This window comes from Anopheles coluzzii, chromosome X (genome assembly GCF_943734685.1).
Source record: "Anopheles coluzzii chromosome X, AcolN3, whole genome shotgun sequence".
Lineage (NCBI taxonomy): Eukaryota > Metazoa > Arthropoda > Insecta > Diptera > Culicidae > Anopheles > Anopheles coluzzii.
The window spans coordinates 1,988,113-2,001,281 of NC_064669.1; positions in this window are offsets into that span (position 1 = coordinate 1,988,113).

Sequence of the window (13,169 nt, forward strand, 5' to 3'; positions counted from 1 at the left end):
TTTTTCTTTACCTCAACAACATTAATCATTGAAACCCCCACCCGCCCCGAACGGCTTTATCTGGGTTAAATGAAACAATTTAAATGTATTCCCAATAGTAATAAAAAAAAACTTCCCCAGCTGCCTCAACCCAACAAGAACCAATCACGAGAAAAAGCGAAGCGCAAAATTGCTGTTATCAGGCGTACAGGCCAGATTGATGGTCACCGATACGCTAGCCCTTGTACGCCGTGTTAGGTTAATAGGTTACGACTCCGGGCGTGTACCGTACGGTATCATTTCGCGCACAACCACGCAACAGCGACTAACCCTATTTCCCTTTTAGGCTTTGCCTTTCCTTCCATTCTCTTCCACATCGCTAAACTGCGGATGCAAAACTGCGTAACAAAAGTGCGGTTAAGAGCGGGCACTTATCACAGTCAGCGGCACTGACATGATTTCGGCGTTCGGCTTTTGCCTTCCTCCTTCCTCCTCCTTCTCCTCCGCCACGGTAACGTTCCCGGGCAACCTGTCGGAATATAACGGCCACGCGCCGCAGCTGCCTTTTGCGCACGGCAGAGTTTGTCTGTCCACACGGTGGCGCGTGGGGAGGAAACGCAGCTGATCGTTATTACCGGCATCGCTGCTGTGTGTTTGTTTTGGTAGGAAAATTAGTTCCACTCCAGTATCCTCAGCACGGTTCTTATCAACCCCGCCCGGCTCAAGGTGCCGACAAGCGGAGCGATCGGGAGTTTCAAGTCCACGGTGAGCGATGTGCAAAATACGCGATCACCGTACGCATGCACTTTCACCTACCTTGGCTGTAACCTAAATAAAACCAACACACAAACACACCCGCCAGCGTGACCAGCCAGCGGGGAACAAAGGGGGAGGAAGATACCGTTTGCTGCTTCGGTTGCCGTCGTATTTCGTATTCAGGGTGCAGCCTGATGAGGGATCCCTTTCACGAAATTTGTGCCGGTCGCGTACGTGCCGCTGCAAAGCGGACACGGCACTGCATGCAAATGTATCACCCGGGGGCGCTGGCTGCGTTAATTTGGATGTCAACTTCCGGAATTCCAAGCGTTCCCTGTCCGCTTCAAAACAACACATAGTCAAACCGCAAGGAATCCGTACGTGCCCAGAACGTGCAATCCAAAGGGAAACGAACATTACCCTATCGGCCGATCCGGACACGGTGGTGAAAATAAACAGCATGCCAGCGAGATTCGCGCGTGCAAGACATTAATATTGCCATAATACAATCAGGGCAAACGATGAGACATAGAGATCCACCGCAACGCGAAGAGCTTTTATATGATTCTTATCACTGTTCGCTTTTTTGTGAATTCATCTATTCAATCCCAAAATGGGAAATTGCAGCGAATAAAAGAGTTGAATTCGATTAGAGGGAGTCCGTAGTCATCTTAGAGAGTGAGTGATTTAGACACAAAAAAGAGTGGTTCACTATTCGACACTAGTGTTGGGCAAATCTGATTTAGATTCATGAATCTGAAAGAATCTTTGAAATGATTCAATGAATCTTAATCTCGGTCGGAAAGATTCATAAATCTGGTAGATTCACAAATCTCAAAAGATTCGTAAATCTCAACAGATTCGTAAATCTCAAAAGATTCGTGAATCTCAAAAGATTCGTGAATCTCAAAATAATTATAAATCTCAAAAGATTCACAAACCTCTAGGGATTCATGAATTTATAAATTTCTAAATTTTAATGAAGCTATAGCTTATTGTTATTCCTCTTCTTGGCGCAACGACCTATGCAGCCAAGCCAGCCAATAAAGGGCTTGCGAGACTTCTTGGCAAGTACCGCGCAACCGGATAGTCTGTCCTCGCTATGAGAAGACAGTCCATGCGTGGCTTGAACACAAGACGTGCTTGTTGTTAAGTCTTGCGAATTAACCACTGTACCACGGGATAGTGCAAATTCAATACCTTGAACACCATACATCTCTAAAGATTCATGAATCTTTGTAGATCCGTAAGTCTTCATATATTTATGATTCCTCGGTGTTTGTTTGGAGATTCGAGATTCGAATCACTTATCGCTTAAGATCCGTATGAGTGAATCTCAACGAAAGATTCATGAAGCCCAACACTAGTCGGCTCGGAGTGACCGAGTGAACAGTGAGTTACAGCGAATGAGTTGCTATTTACAAAGAGAGTGAAAGAGTTCAATTGCAAAATAGTGAGTCATGGGTCGTCACAGAGAGTGGGCTAGTTGAGTTACAAAATACTAGAAAATGATGTATGCGTTGGTTTACGCATACAAAGTGTGTCTTTAAATAGTGATTCAAAGATTCAAATCACCACAACCACTCTTCTGCGATGATTCAAATCACTCACTTGGAGCCTCACGTGCATCGGTGTGCATCTTCACTTCCGGATGTACCATCTTCCAGCCATCTCTCTCACACCCACGCATCCGCTGATGAAGTCGTTTTCCATTTTTTTTGTGTTTCCACATCGTTTAATGGCTAACAATCCTCCCCATCGCCCACCACGAAACCTCTAATTTCGGTGGAAATGTTTTCCATAACTGTTGCCGGGAAATTGTTCGAAATGTTCGGCGTTTTGCGTTGCGAGAGTTGCAAAAACAAAAAAAAAAAAGTAAAGCAAAACAACAACCACGCCACGGAACAGATCAACTGCTGATGATGCAATATGCATGGCCAAAAATGGTCCTTCCCCTTACCTCCTCCCCTCTTTATGCAAATCTACTCGCACGTACACAATCTCACATACACAAACCGAAAAGCGGTGCGTACCGCGTGTTGGTTCCGTTTCCCCCCTCCCCTCCCCCCCGAGAGCGGATTGTTGTTATTTTCCCGCTTTCCCGCAAACCCCCTCCGACACTGCTCTTCACCCGCTCAGCCCCACGCCGCCATTAACCGGTGGCTGTGCCTCGGTTCGATGGGTTTTCGATGAATTTTCTTCGGCCGGCGAACGCGAGTGCAACAACCGCAAAGGAGCACAAACTACGTCAGCGGCGCACACACGTACCGTAACATAATTTTGGAGCACACGGCGAGGGGTAGCTGCTTCCCCGGCTCTTCAGCGAGCTGTTTTTGCGCCACAGCTCGCCCCCCCCCCCCCACCTGCAAACACATAGCCGAAACACACAAAAATGGGCTCCCCAACCGCGGTCGCCCGCAGCCTATTAGCTTGTACGCGTTACATTAAATTAACAGAGGTACACCCATCCCCCGCCCCACCACCCCCTTGGGGCGAAACAGACATACAACACAGTGGAATGCGCAAGGAGGAGGGGGGGGGGGGAAGGATGCAAATCGTTCTGGAATGGATGCAACCGCGGTACCGCTGTGTATGTTTTCGTATGTTGCTTTCAGCTGTTTTTGTTTCTCCACCTTCATGTTAACCGAAAGTACAAACACTTACTCCTGCCCGGTATTGGCTATCAGCAGGATAAGGTAGCGAAGCAGGTTGCTTCCTGTACCTATATTACCGCACCTGCGGTACAGCCCGGCGAGGAGGCGAGTAACGGCCAGCGCTGGGCAGCGGCTTACGCACCAGAGGTTTGCTGCAGAAGTCACTCAGCCAAGGAGCTGTTTGGCAACTTCCCCCCCCGGACTAGGGGGCAGCTTTGCGCCGTCTAATTACGACTCACTTTGCTGCTCGACACATCCGGCAGTGCGAGTGCAGTGGTGCAAAAATTCAAATATTATACACGCTCGCGTTCGAAAATCGGGCGGTAGACGCACCTGTACCCTTGCTGCTGGGTGCGCAAGTGCATGCATCGGGTCTAGGTGTATGATATGGGCAGAAGGGCAGGGGCGCAAAAAAAAAAAACACACACACACACAAGGGCTATAGACGACCAGCAAAGCAACATCATGTTTTTGCGCTGATACAGGAGTGGAGTGCGGTGTAATATACGGTTTGTTGGGGTTTGTGTTTTGTTGCTCTTTTCGCTCCTGCGCGCACGGACTGGCAAGGAAGTCTGCCGCACTTCCCCCCGGGGCAGCAAATGCGGATGCAAACGAATGGTAGGGTTAATAATCGGGAGTTTTTTCTTCTTCTTTCCTACTTGTTTCTATGCGTGCAAGCTACCTGCTCGTGGCATTCCAGCTACTATGTTGCAAATGTTTTATGATGTGCATGTTTTACCCTTGTTGTTGCTAGTCGCTGCAATCATCATGGTATGATTGTTGGTGGTCTGTTTTTGTTTTTTTTTGTCAATATTTTGCTTTATCGTTCAATGTGTTTTTTGTTTCCTGCACCAGTTTTTGGCATGGTTTGCTTTGTTTTTCATTTTGTTCACGTTTGTTTATTTCGCTACATAAAACTTGTGTCAGTTACACTTTTCCATTTTCGATTGCTCGTTTCTGCTCTTGTTCGTTACCTACAAATGCTTTTGTTTTTGTTCTTTTTGAAGTACTTCTTTTTTGCTGTTTTGCATTATACTACTGGCCTCATTCCTTAATATTCTTGTAACACACCAAATCACCTCTAACCATACTTAACAAGCTCAGTGCAATGTGAAGAATTTAATAAAAAAAAAAATACAGAAATGCCTTACGAAGAAACCAAACCTTCTACAGTTGTGATGAGCATTAGCTTCTCTTTTCTTCTACTCTTGATTCTACTTTTAGCAAGGTTTCAACATACTTCTCGCAATATTTTCTCACCTTTCATGCTTTGCTTCCGTTTAGCTTATTTTGTATCATGTTTTCCAATTTTCTCTTCATTCTTTGTGATTGTTTTTTGTTTTTTATGAAGCTTTAGTAGCCTGATCTTTAGCTTACCGTGTTTTTGTTCTAACTTCTTTTATGATTTCTTTCCATCAAGCATTCAAAGAATCGTTTTTTTTTCAACTATGCCAATAGTAAGAGTATTTATATATTGTTCTCAAGAAAGACCATGGAACAATTGACCTTTTTCGTATTGTTTTTTACTCTAACGTGGAGACTTTATTACCCCTCACTTTAAAACAAAATGTTTTGTGTACGATGAAAATTAACCCCTTGTTCCCAGACATTCTATCCACTTTGTTGCAACATGTGCAACTTCTCGGTTTTGTCCACTGTGGTATTTGTTAGCTTCTTACCTATTGCTCGTATTTTGTTTTCTCCCATAAATTGAATCGAAATTTCTGCCTACTTCACCCTCCTTCCCAAGCCTATCCACTACAGTTTGAAGTTTGTTTGCACAATGTCCTCTCAGCAGCGCACATCAGCACCACTGACACCCTTTTTCTTCACAACCCCAAACTCCAAAATTCCAAATGGCCCATGAGAACGTTATCACGCACGGTAGGACGCGCGAAAGAATAACTCACGTACGAATCGCTTTTCGAAAACCCATTCGAGGCGAATCGAAAAAAAAAAAAATGGCCAAGCGAGGAGGGTTCGCTCAAATTCCAATCCCAGCCCAAGCGCGTTTAATTAGGTAGCGCCTTGGCTGCAGAGGCGCTGCAATGCATTAGGCGCCAAAGTACACTTAATAGCGTGGCGCACAAAGAAGAGTGCCCGAGCATTGATGCCAGCACACTTCAAGAAATTATAGTAAACACAGCAGCACACACCACGTACAAAAAAGGGAACACAACAATTGAAGCGGGCACAACGCCGCACGACGACGAAGAGAGGCAGTGGGCGAGAAAAGGGGAGATGGAAGCCTGAAAGATGCATGAACGGTAATAGAAACAACCACACACACACACACACAGTGCAGTGGTAGTAATGGATGGTAAAAATCATTATTGCTCGCGCGGTGTATCTTTTTCGTTTGCGCTGCTGCTGCGAACCAATCAACATGAAGCGCAAACCGTACGGGGCTGCGCAAACATTTCCGCGCACTGGTTCCACCTGGATCGGGCGCGGGCGGCGGATGAGACCGAGGGGGGGGCCGAGAGCGGCCTTCCTTTTAGTTCTGCTGTGTTTTATTTTATTTCTGGCTGCGTGCCTTTGTAGGTTAGTGAGTCGGATGTGGCTGTCAATTATAATGAAACGGCACCTGTGTATGTTTGGCTAGCGCACAAGATTATTAGATCAGCCTGTGTGTGTGTGGCGTAACGTTGGGCAGGCGGGCGTGATCTCCCGCGTGTCAGGCTTGACAGGACAGAAGACCGGGAGCGAAGGTTCACGTGCGATGTTGGATAGCCCCACAAAAATAGAAAAATGGATCATCTCAGAGGGACTTTTTAACACTTTCCTTCGCGCGAAGCGCATTTGCTGCTGCGCTTATCGATGATTGTATCGCGAAAGCGAAAGAAGAGCAGGGAGCAGCAGGAGGCGAAGAAGAAGACAGAGGAGTGAAAATCAATCTATTCTGTTTGGCGCATGATAAAATGCAAACTATTTCCAACCAAACTCATCGGTATGCAGCGGTTGCGGCTGCGGAGTGTGGGCTGCGTTGGCCAGATTGGGTGTGTGTGTGTGTGTGTGTGCTTTCAGGCCAGGTTCGTACCACATCACCGCTGCTGCTGCTGCTGCTGCTAGGAGCGAAAAAGGGAGGGAGAAATTGGCACATTCCCATATTTCGGACAGGCAGTTTTTTCGGTTTGTTTGTTTGTTTGTTTGCCGTTTGCTGGATCGAGGCTGCGCATACCGCTAGCCCTAACTGCGCCCGGGCAGGTGCTTGAGGATGACCGTTCAAATGGCATTAAAATCCAAAAAAAAAAAAAGAAGCAGCAAAGAAGCAATAAGCTAAAAAATATGGGTAAACTTTCTTCGCCCCTTTTGTGCAAATATGGCATCCGTTCGAGTCCGAAGGGGACGCGGAGAGTGCGAGCGAGCGAGCGAGCTGATTAATATGCACACGTCTTTCGCTTACCCCACGCTAGCGAGCGCTAGAACACTCCCGCTTTCGGTGACATCGTTTGGCGTTCGTCCCGGGTCAACGGCGTCACGTGCAAACGGGGCTGAAGTTGTGGTCGCCGGTCGCGCCAACCAATTAGCCAGTCGCTGCACGTAACTATGGAACGGGACCAGTGTGTTTAGTGTCGAACTGTATCGGAACGATTTGGGTCTCGTTTTTCCCTCTCTATCTCTGTTTTTCGTTGGAAGAATCAGGATGCACAGACAAGTTCCAGCAAAATTCAAGTCAATGCATTCAATGGTTGCCTAAAAGTTGAAGATTATTTTGATGTTATCCAGCATCAGAAATCCAGAATTTGAATGCATCAATAGATTTAATTTAGATTTTCGAGGTACACCTACCTACGATATTGGTAGTATGACGTATTTTTTTGAATCTATCCTCTATGTACCATGATTTTGAAATTGAACGGATGACAATCGGTCGTAGAGGAGGTGTCGAATCTGTCCAGCAGATCAATTATTACTTTGAGAGGAAAACACAAGAATGAATGTCTTCCTAGATTCGTCTGAGTCGATCATGCCTATTCTTCTTCTTGGGACGTTCTCTGTATGTGAGTACGGGAACCTTAAAGGACGGTACTATGCAGTCTTCATCCAACTCGAAAGAATCTTTAACACGAAATACTTTCTTGGGCTATAGAATACCTTGACTTCCATTTTGAACTTGAATCCGAGACGTTTCCTTGTTTCCGAGAAATCTACTAAGGTATTGTCTCTTTCTACTATGCTTTCTGACATTGGGGCTCTTTCCGTTTTAAGTTCGTAGGCTGAAAGTTCAGCCTGTCAGCTGTTTGCTTTGTATAGCAGTTTTCGAGCAGCTATCTAAGTCGGTATAATATACAGGTGGGCTTATCCCAAGGTGTATGAGTTTAGAAGGCTGATTTTTATCGCTTCTGTTTCTGAATGAAGATTTGAAGAGTGTTTTGTGTATTCGTCAAGCCTCCAGAAAGCTTGTTTGATCAAAAGTGTTCACCCGTTCTGTCAAAAAGTGATGTTCAAATTTGGTTCTAAAAACATGCTATGAGCCCACCTGGACTACATACACTTTGATTCTATATTCCATCACCTGATCTCTTTAATGCACCTTGGGATAAATGTAAACAACACCATGTTTTCGAGCAGGTACTCGAATCTAATTCTAGCTTTGAGGCTAGAATAATCTAGACTGAAAATTGCAGGCTAGTTTTTTGTGTGGTTTTGTATGGAGTGTTTACATGATTTCAGCCTCCAACTGTCAAACTCCATACAAAAAGCTGACTAGAATCGTGAAGCGCCCCGTTCTCAGTCCTGTTCTTCAGTCCCTATGTTGGCTTCAGTTACACAGAAGCCATGTGAGGATCTGGATTGTCTGTAGCAGTACTGGAAGTCTTCACCCATGAGTCTAGGATGACTAAGTTGAATTGGAGACATGCAAGAGTATCCTTGGCTTTTATCCGACATACCACAAACGAGGTTAGTTGCTGGCTGTGGTCGACGTACGCCGTCTGTTGTTATGCTGCATATCCGTCAATGGAGGTCTGTAGAGTCTGTTGAGGATTGTGTACTTGACCATGACCTTTATAATTACAATTTTGGGAGGCCTTTTATCTAGGTATGTGGGAGAACGCATAGTTCGAGTTTCTGAAGTTTATCGGCACTGTACACACAGAGCAGATGAGCCGAGGGTAATGTTGTATGCGTAGATGGCCAATGTCACTATGCAATTAATGTAAAACTTTCCAGCTTGATGTTAATGATACGATTTTTCTTGATATATTAAACTAAATTAGTTAAATATATAGAAGAAATAGACAACATATGCTTGAGCCACACGCGCATACAAGTGCACTATCGGAATCTCATTTGGAAGAGTTCACTGCTGCCAGCTATTATTATTAATTTGAAGGTGAAGATGTGGTAGGTATACGACTTTCCATGCTGGAATCCGCTCTGATAGCTTCCAACCTTCATTTCCTCACAAATAAACAATTTCTGTTCCAAAAAAACAACCCGATGTTGATTGTTGTTTGTCTACGCCTTTTTGGAAATGGAAGGGAACACTTAAAACCCTCCCCAAGCCCTTTTGGAAGATGTAGCAAGCACTTAAACACAACCGCACGCCTCACACCCAGTATCAAATCAAACGCGTACGCACCAACACCGCCGGCCAGATGCATATCCCGGTGAGAACTTCGGGTATCGCTCGCGCGGCTGTAATAAGTAGATAAAAACGAGAGCACCGGGCGTTCGATTGCATTACCAGTAACAAAAATTTCATTAACCATCAACCAAACAATCATTTCATAATTATTTCCATCAGCACCGCGGCCGACCCGTTCGCAGTCCCGGCGACGCAACAGAGTGTGTGTGTGTGCGATAGGAAAAGAAAGCAAGCCAAGCAAAGCAAAGCAGCAAAAAATGCTCAAAAAACAACAACTCCACTGTAACATAGGCAGAAATGGGGGGATATGGGTGGGCTGGTGCTTGATCCCGCAGTCCGCGTCATTATTATCACAGCAGCGAATCTAGCGAAGCGTTACCGTAACGATTCGGAACGGTACTATCAGCGCCCCGGGCGAGCCTAATTACACCGAGCATATTTTTCGTACGTAGTGTACCGTTTTGTGCCGATATATCTATACAAACACACACACACACACACACGCACACACAAACACACGGAAGAAGCACCACGGAAGGATTCCACCGAAAAAACAACCACAGTAACGGAGGTTTCCGGCTATCGGGCTAGGGAAATTTTAACGACCAGCCGTACCAACGCGTTGGAACTGATAGCCGCCAGCCGGGCGTATGCTTTGTTGTGGGGTGGACCATCGGATTGAGGTCGATGTTTGTTCGAGGGATACAAATGATCGAAGAATCCCGTCATCCGTCCGAAGCTGCTGTCACTTTTCACCAATAGGAACCGGGGATGTCGCGTGAATATGAGCAGGTTTATCAAGCGACGAACCCCCCGTTATGGCAGCGAGCTATTGTCCTTGGTCGGGGTCGCTCAGTCTCAGGCAGTCTGGCTGGCACGCCATGCAAAGCCAACCGACGAACCCACTTATCTCGCCCTCAATTCGATCTTCTATGTGTGTATGTGTGTGTGTATGAAATCTCATTACGATCGCAGCGCATACCCAAGTGTACGTAAGCCTTGTACATGTAGCGCGTGTGAATACAAACAATCTTCAGTACGAGAGTGTGCGCGCGAACGGAAACCAGCCGTCCGCGGTGTGGCCCCGGTGGTCGTTAGCGATGAGCAATGAGAAACAGCACACAGTTTGATCCGCTCCTTCACTCGAGGGTCGAATAATCTGCACCGTACCGGGATGTACTAAAATCACAAAACCCGAAAAATTCCATTCCCTTTCCCACCCATTTTTCGCCTCTTCTTCGATTTGAGATACATTTTAATTACATTAACGAATAAAACAAGAGCCGAGAAGAGGAGATCAAAAAACGCTGAGATGAACCAACCCCTTTGCAGCCGCCTGCCACTGCTCGCCCTACCAACGACTGCCCGGTCCAGTTGGTGAAGACTCCAAGCAGGATCGCGCGGTGACTAATTCTCGCCTTTTGTCGAAGCGCAACTAAGCGTTGCCACAATGGTGGGCACGCGCGGTCAGGTTCTCCCCTTTCCTCTACCTTCCCCGCGGGTTGTGACGCTCCGTCGGACACACACACACACGCGCGTGCTGTGCCGCGCGTGACACGCGTCCATGAAGGAAGACGAGGGAAGACAAAAAAAACTTTCTCCACTCTCCGGTTAAAGTGTGTCACCAGTGCGTCGCATGTGTGTGCGTATTCGTGTGTGTGTGTGTGTGTCCACTGACATCTTCTTGCCGGGTGTTTGCTGGATATTGAAGTAGAAAAAAAAGAAAAGAAAAAGGAAATCAACTGCCTATTTGCCTTAAAACGCAGCAACAAATGAAACTGTTTGGAAGTCGGAAATTGGCTCGCGAAGAATGCAGCGCGCATTCGATTGACTGCGATGGGCAGGGAGGCGTAAAAAATGGGATAGAGGGGGAAGGAGGGCGTGAGCTTTGCTCAAGCAAACCGTGACCTTTGAGGGACACGCATGTGTGTGTGTGTGTGTGGCTGAGCCTGAGGAATATGAAAACGCTTCCGCTTTTGTAAAGCGGAAACTTTCTTCGAAAGAAAGTCTTCTTGCTTCAGGTGTCGCCAGATGAGCTCATCGCTTCGACATTATCCGGTTACTCACCCTTTTATTTTTTTGTTTTTTCTTCCACGCACTACCAAAAACCTACCACCCCTGGGATGACTGGATGCTGTGCGTTGGACTCCGTCCGGGTCCTGTTCCACTTGGACCGAAAACTCCCCAGCCGGTGACTTCAGACTACACTTTGTGACGCGTGCCATTTTTTTCCCTCTCTTTTCGGTTTGTTGCTTCACCTCCGGCACGAGTGAGTCTCTTACACTTTGGGTTTGGGAAATCCTTCCACTCCGGTGCCGGATGTGAGGTAAAGCAATGCTGCTGCTGCATAGGCCTTCACCATGATTCATTCTCTTTCACCGCGCGCTGACCTATCGCACGGCAGCGCAGGGAGGAGAGAAAGCGCGCTCGCAAAGCAAGAATGTGCGGTATGTCTGACGTCGGGTTTTGTGTGACGGGACTGTCTCACAAGGTTGGCGGGCGGGGGGTGTACGGGATGTAAGATTGCGTTTGTGGTTACAGGGTTACGGTGGGACTCTGGGCTAATGGCTGTCAAAAAGGGTCTAGAAGCTAGAAGCTGAAGCGCTTCTACAGGGTGCTTTGAGTGTGCGATATCAAAGCGAGACGAGCATGTTGGAAATTTTGAACCTACATTTTACACTGGTACCATCGGTACGATTAGAAATTTCCCGATTTTAAAGGGACATATTGTAGATGCACTACGATCTCATGCTATGGAATTCTTGAATGATTAATGAAGGAGAGAACAGGATGGCATAAGCAGTAACAAGATGTCGTGACAGATGTAGCCAAATACATCAACTGTTCCAGATAGGAGAACTTCAAAGCAGCAATTTTGAGATCAACTAAAGCCTTGCAAAGACAAGTTTTCCTGCTCTGAAGTGATCTTGAACATGAGATGAACATCTGCATAAGATATATACATATTCAAATGCTCCAAACTCCATCGCAGTCTCAACTTGGGAAAACAGATTTATGTGTGAAATAGATGTAGTGCCTGCCGCAAGACTTCTGAGCTCTACTGGACGATCTTACTCGTACTTCAAGCATCCCACAGATACTCCCCGAGTTACCCGGTACTTCTTGTACGCAGATTCAGTGATTTGTCTTCTTCTTCTTATGTCGATAGAATTAGGCCTGTGGAAACCGCAAAATGAATGACTAACGCGGAAATTACATACATGATTTCTTCTTCTTTTCGGTCCGCATTAAGTGCGTATCCCGGAGACAACTAATACATGCAAATTCTACGCATTTAAATGCTCAATTACTCTTCTCCAAAGATAAATCTTAATTGCAGGGATTAAGAATGCCTATCACATATCGTTGGAGCTCTGTCCGACGATACATGTCGCGAAATGAACATCTGCTCATGAAGTATACGTGTTCGGGTGCTCTAATTACTTGAGACTTCTAAACTCCAATGTGTCTATTAGAGTAGCTCTAGCATTAGTATGTAATCTAGATATCTGAAGATCTCCAACTATTGGATTAAATCCATTGGACCCAAGCCGTAACATTCCTTTAAATATTCGTTACATTTTCACTACATTGAGAAATCTCCACTTCATCTTTCAAGCCCCGCTTCCCACCTCTAGCTAATCGATCCCCAATCAAAAGCTCTTTAACTCCTCATCAGCATTAGGCGCTTCTGGTCGCAATTCCCTGCCCGAACAGATGTTCTTGATGGCGCAACATGACGGAGTTATATTTTCCCGCGCACACATTGTCAGCTGGCCACGCATTGTGGTCCATCCTAGACAGCTGGAGAACCCATTGCTTCCCACCATACTTGTGAAAACTTCCTGGAGCGCAAGTACAGTACCAGACCAGTGTACGGTAGTGTAGAATGTTATTAAGCAAAGTGTAATTAATTAGCGTTGCATGTTTACACGCCAACCCCTTACAGCATCTTGACATCCTGGAAAGTTCACCAAGCCCAAGAACAGCGGCTCCCGCATACTCCGGGGGTCCCACTTTGGCAGTGAAATTAAAAACACACGCCAAGTGTGCTCGAGTTTCTTCTTCGAGCGCTGTAACCTCCGGTGCAACTTTACACACTGCCAACTGCGGAGCGGAGAAAGTAGTACGCCCGAACGCCCGGCCAAGGTACGTGCGAAAACAGCAAAAAACAACAACACGAAACA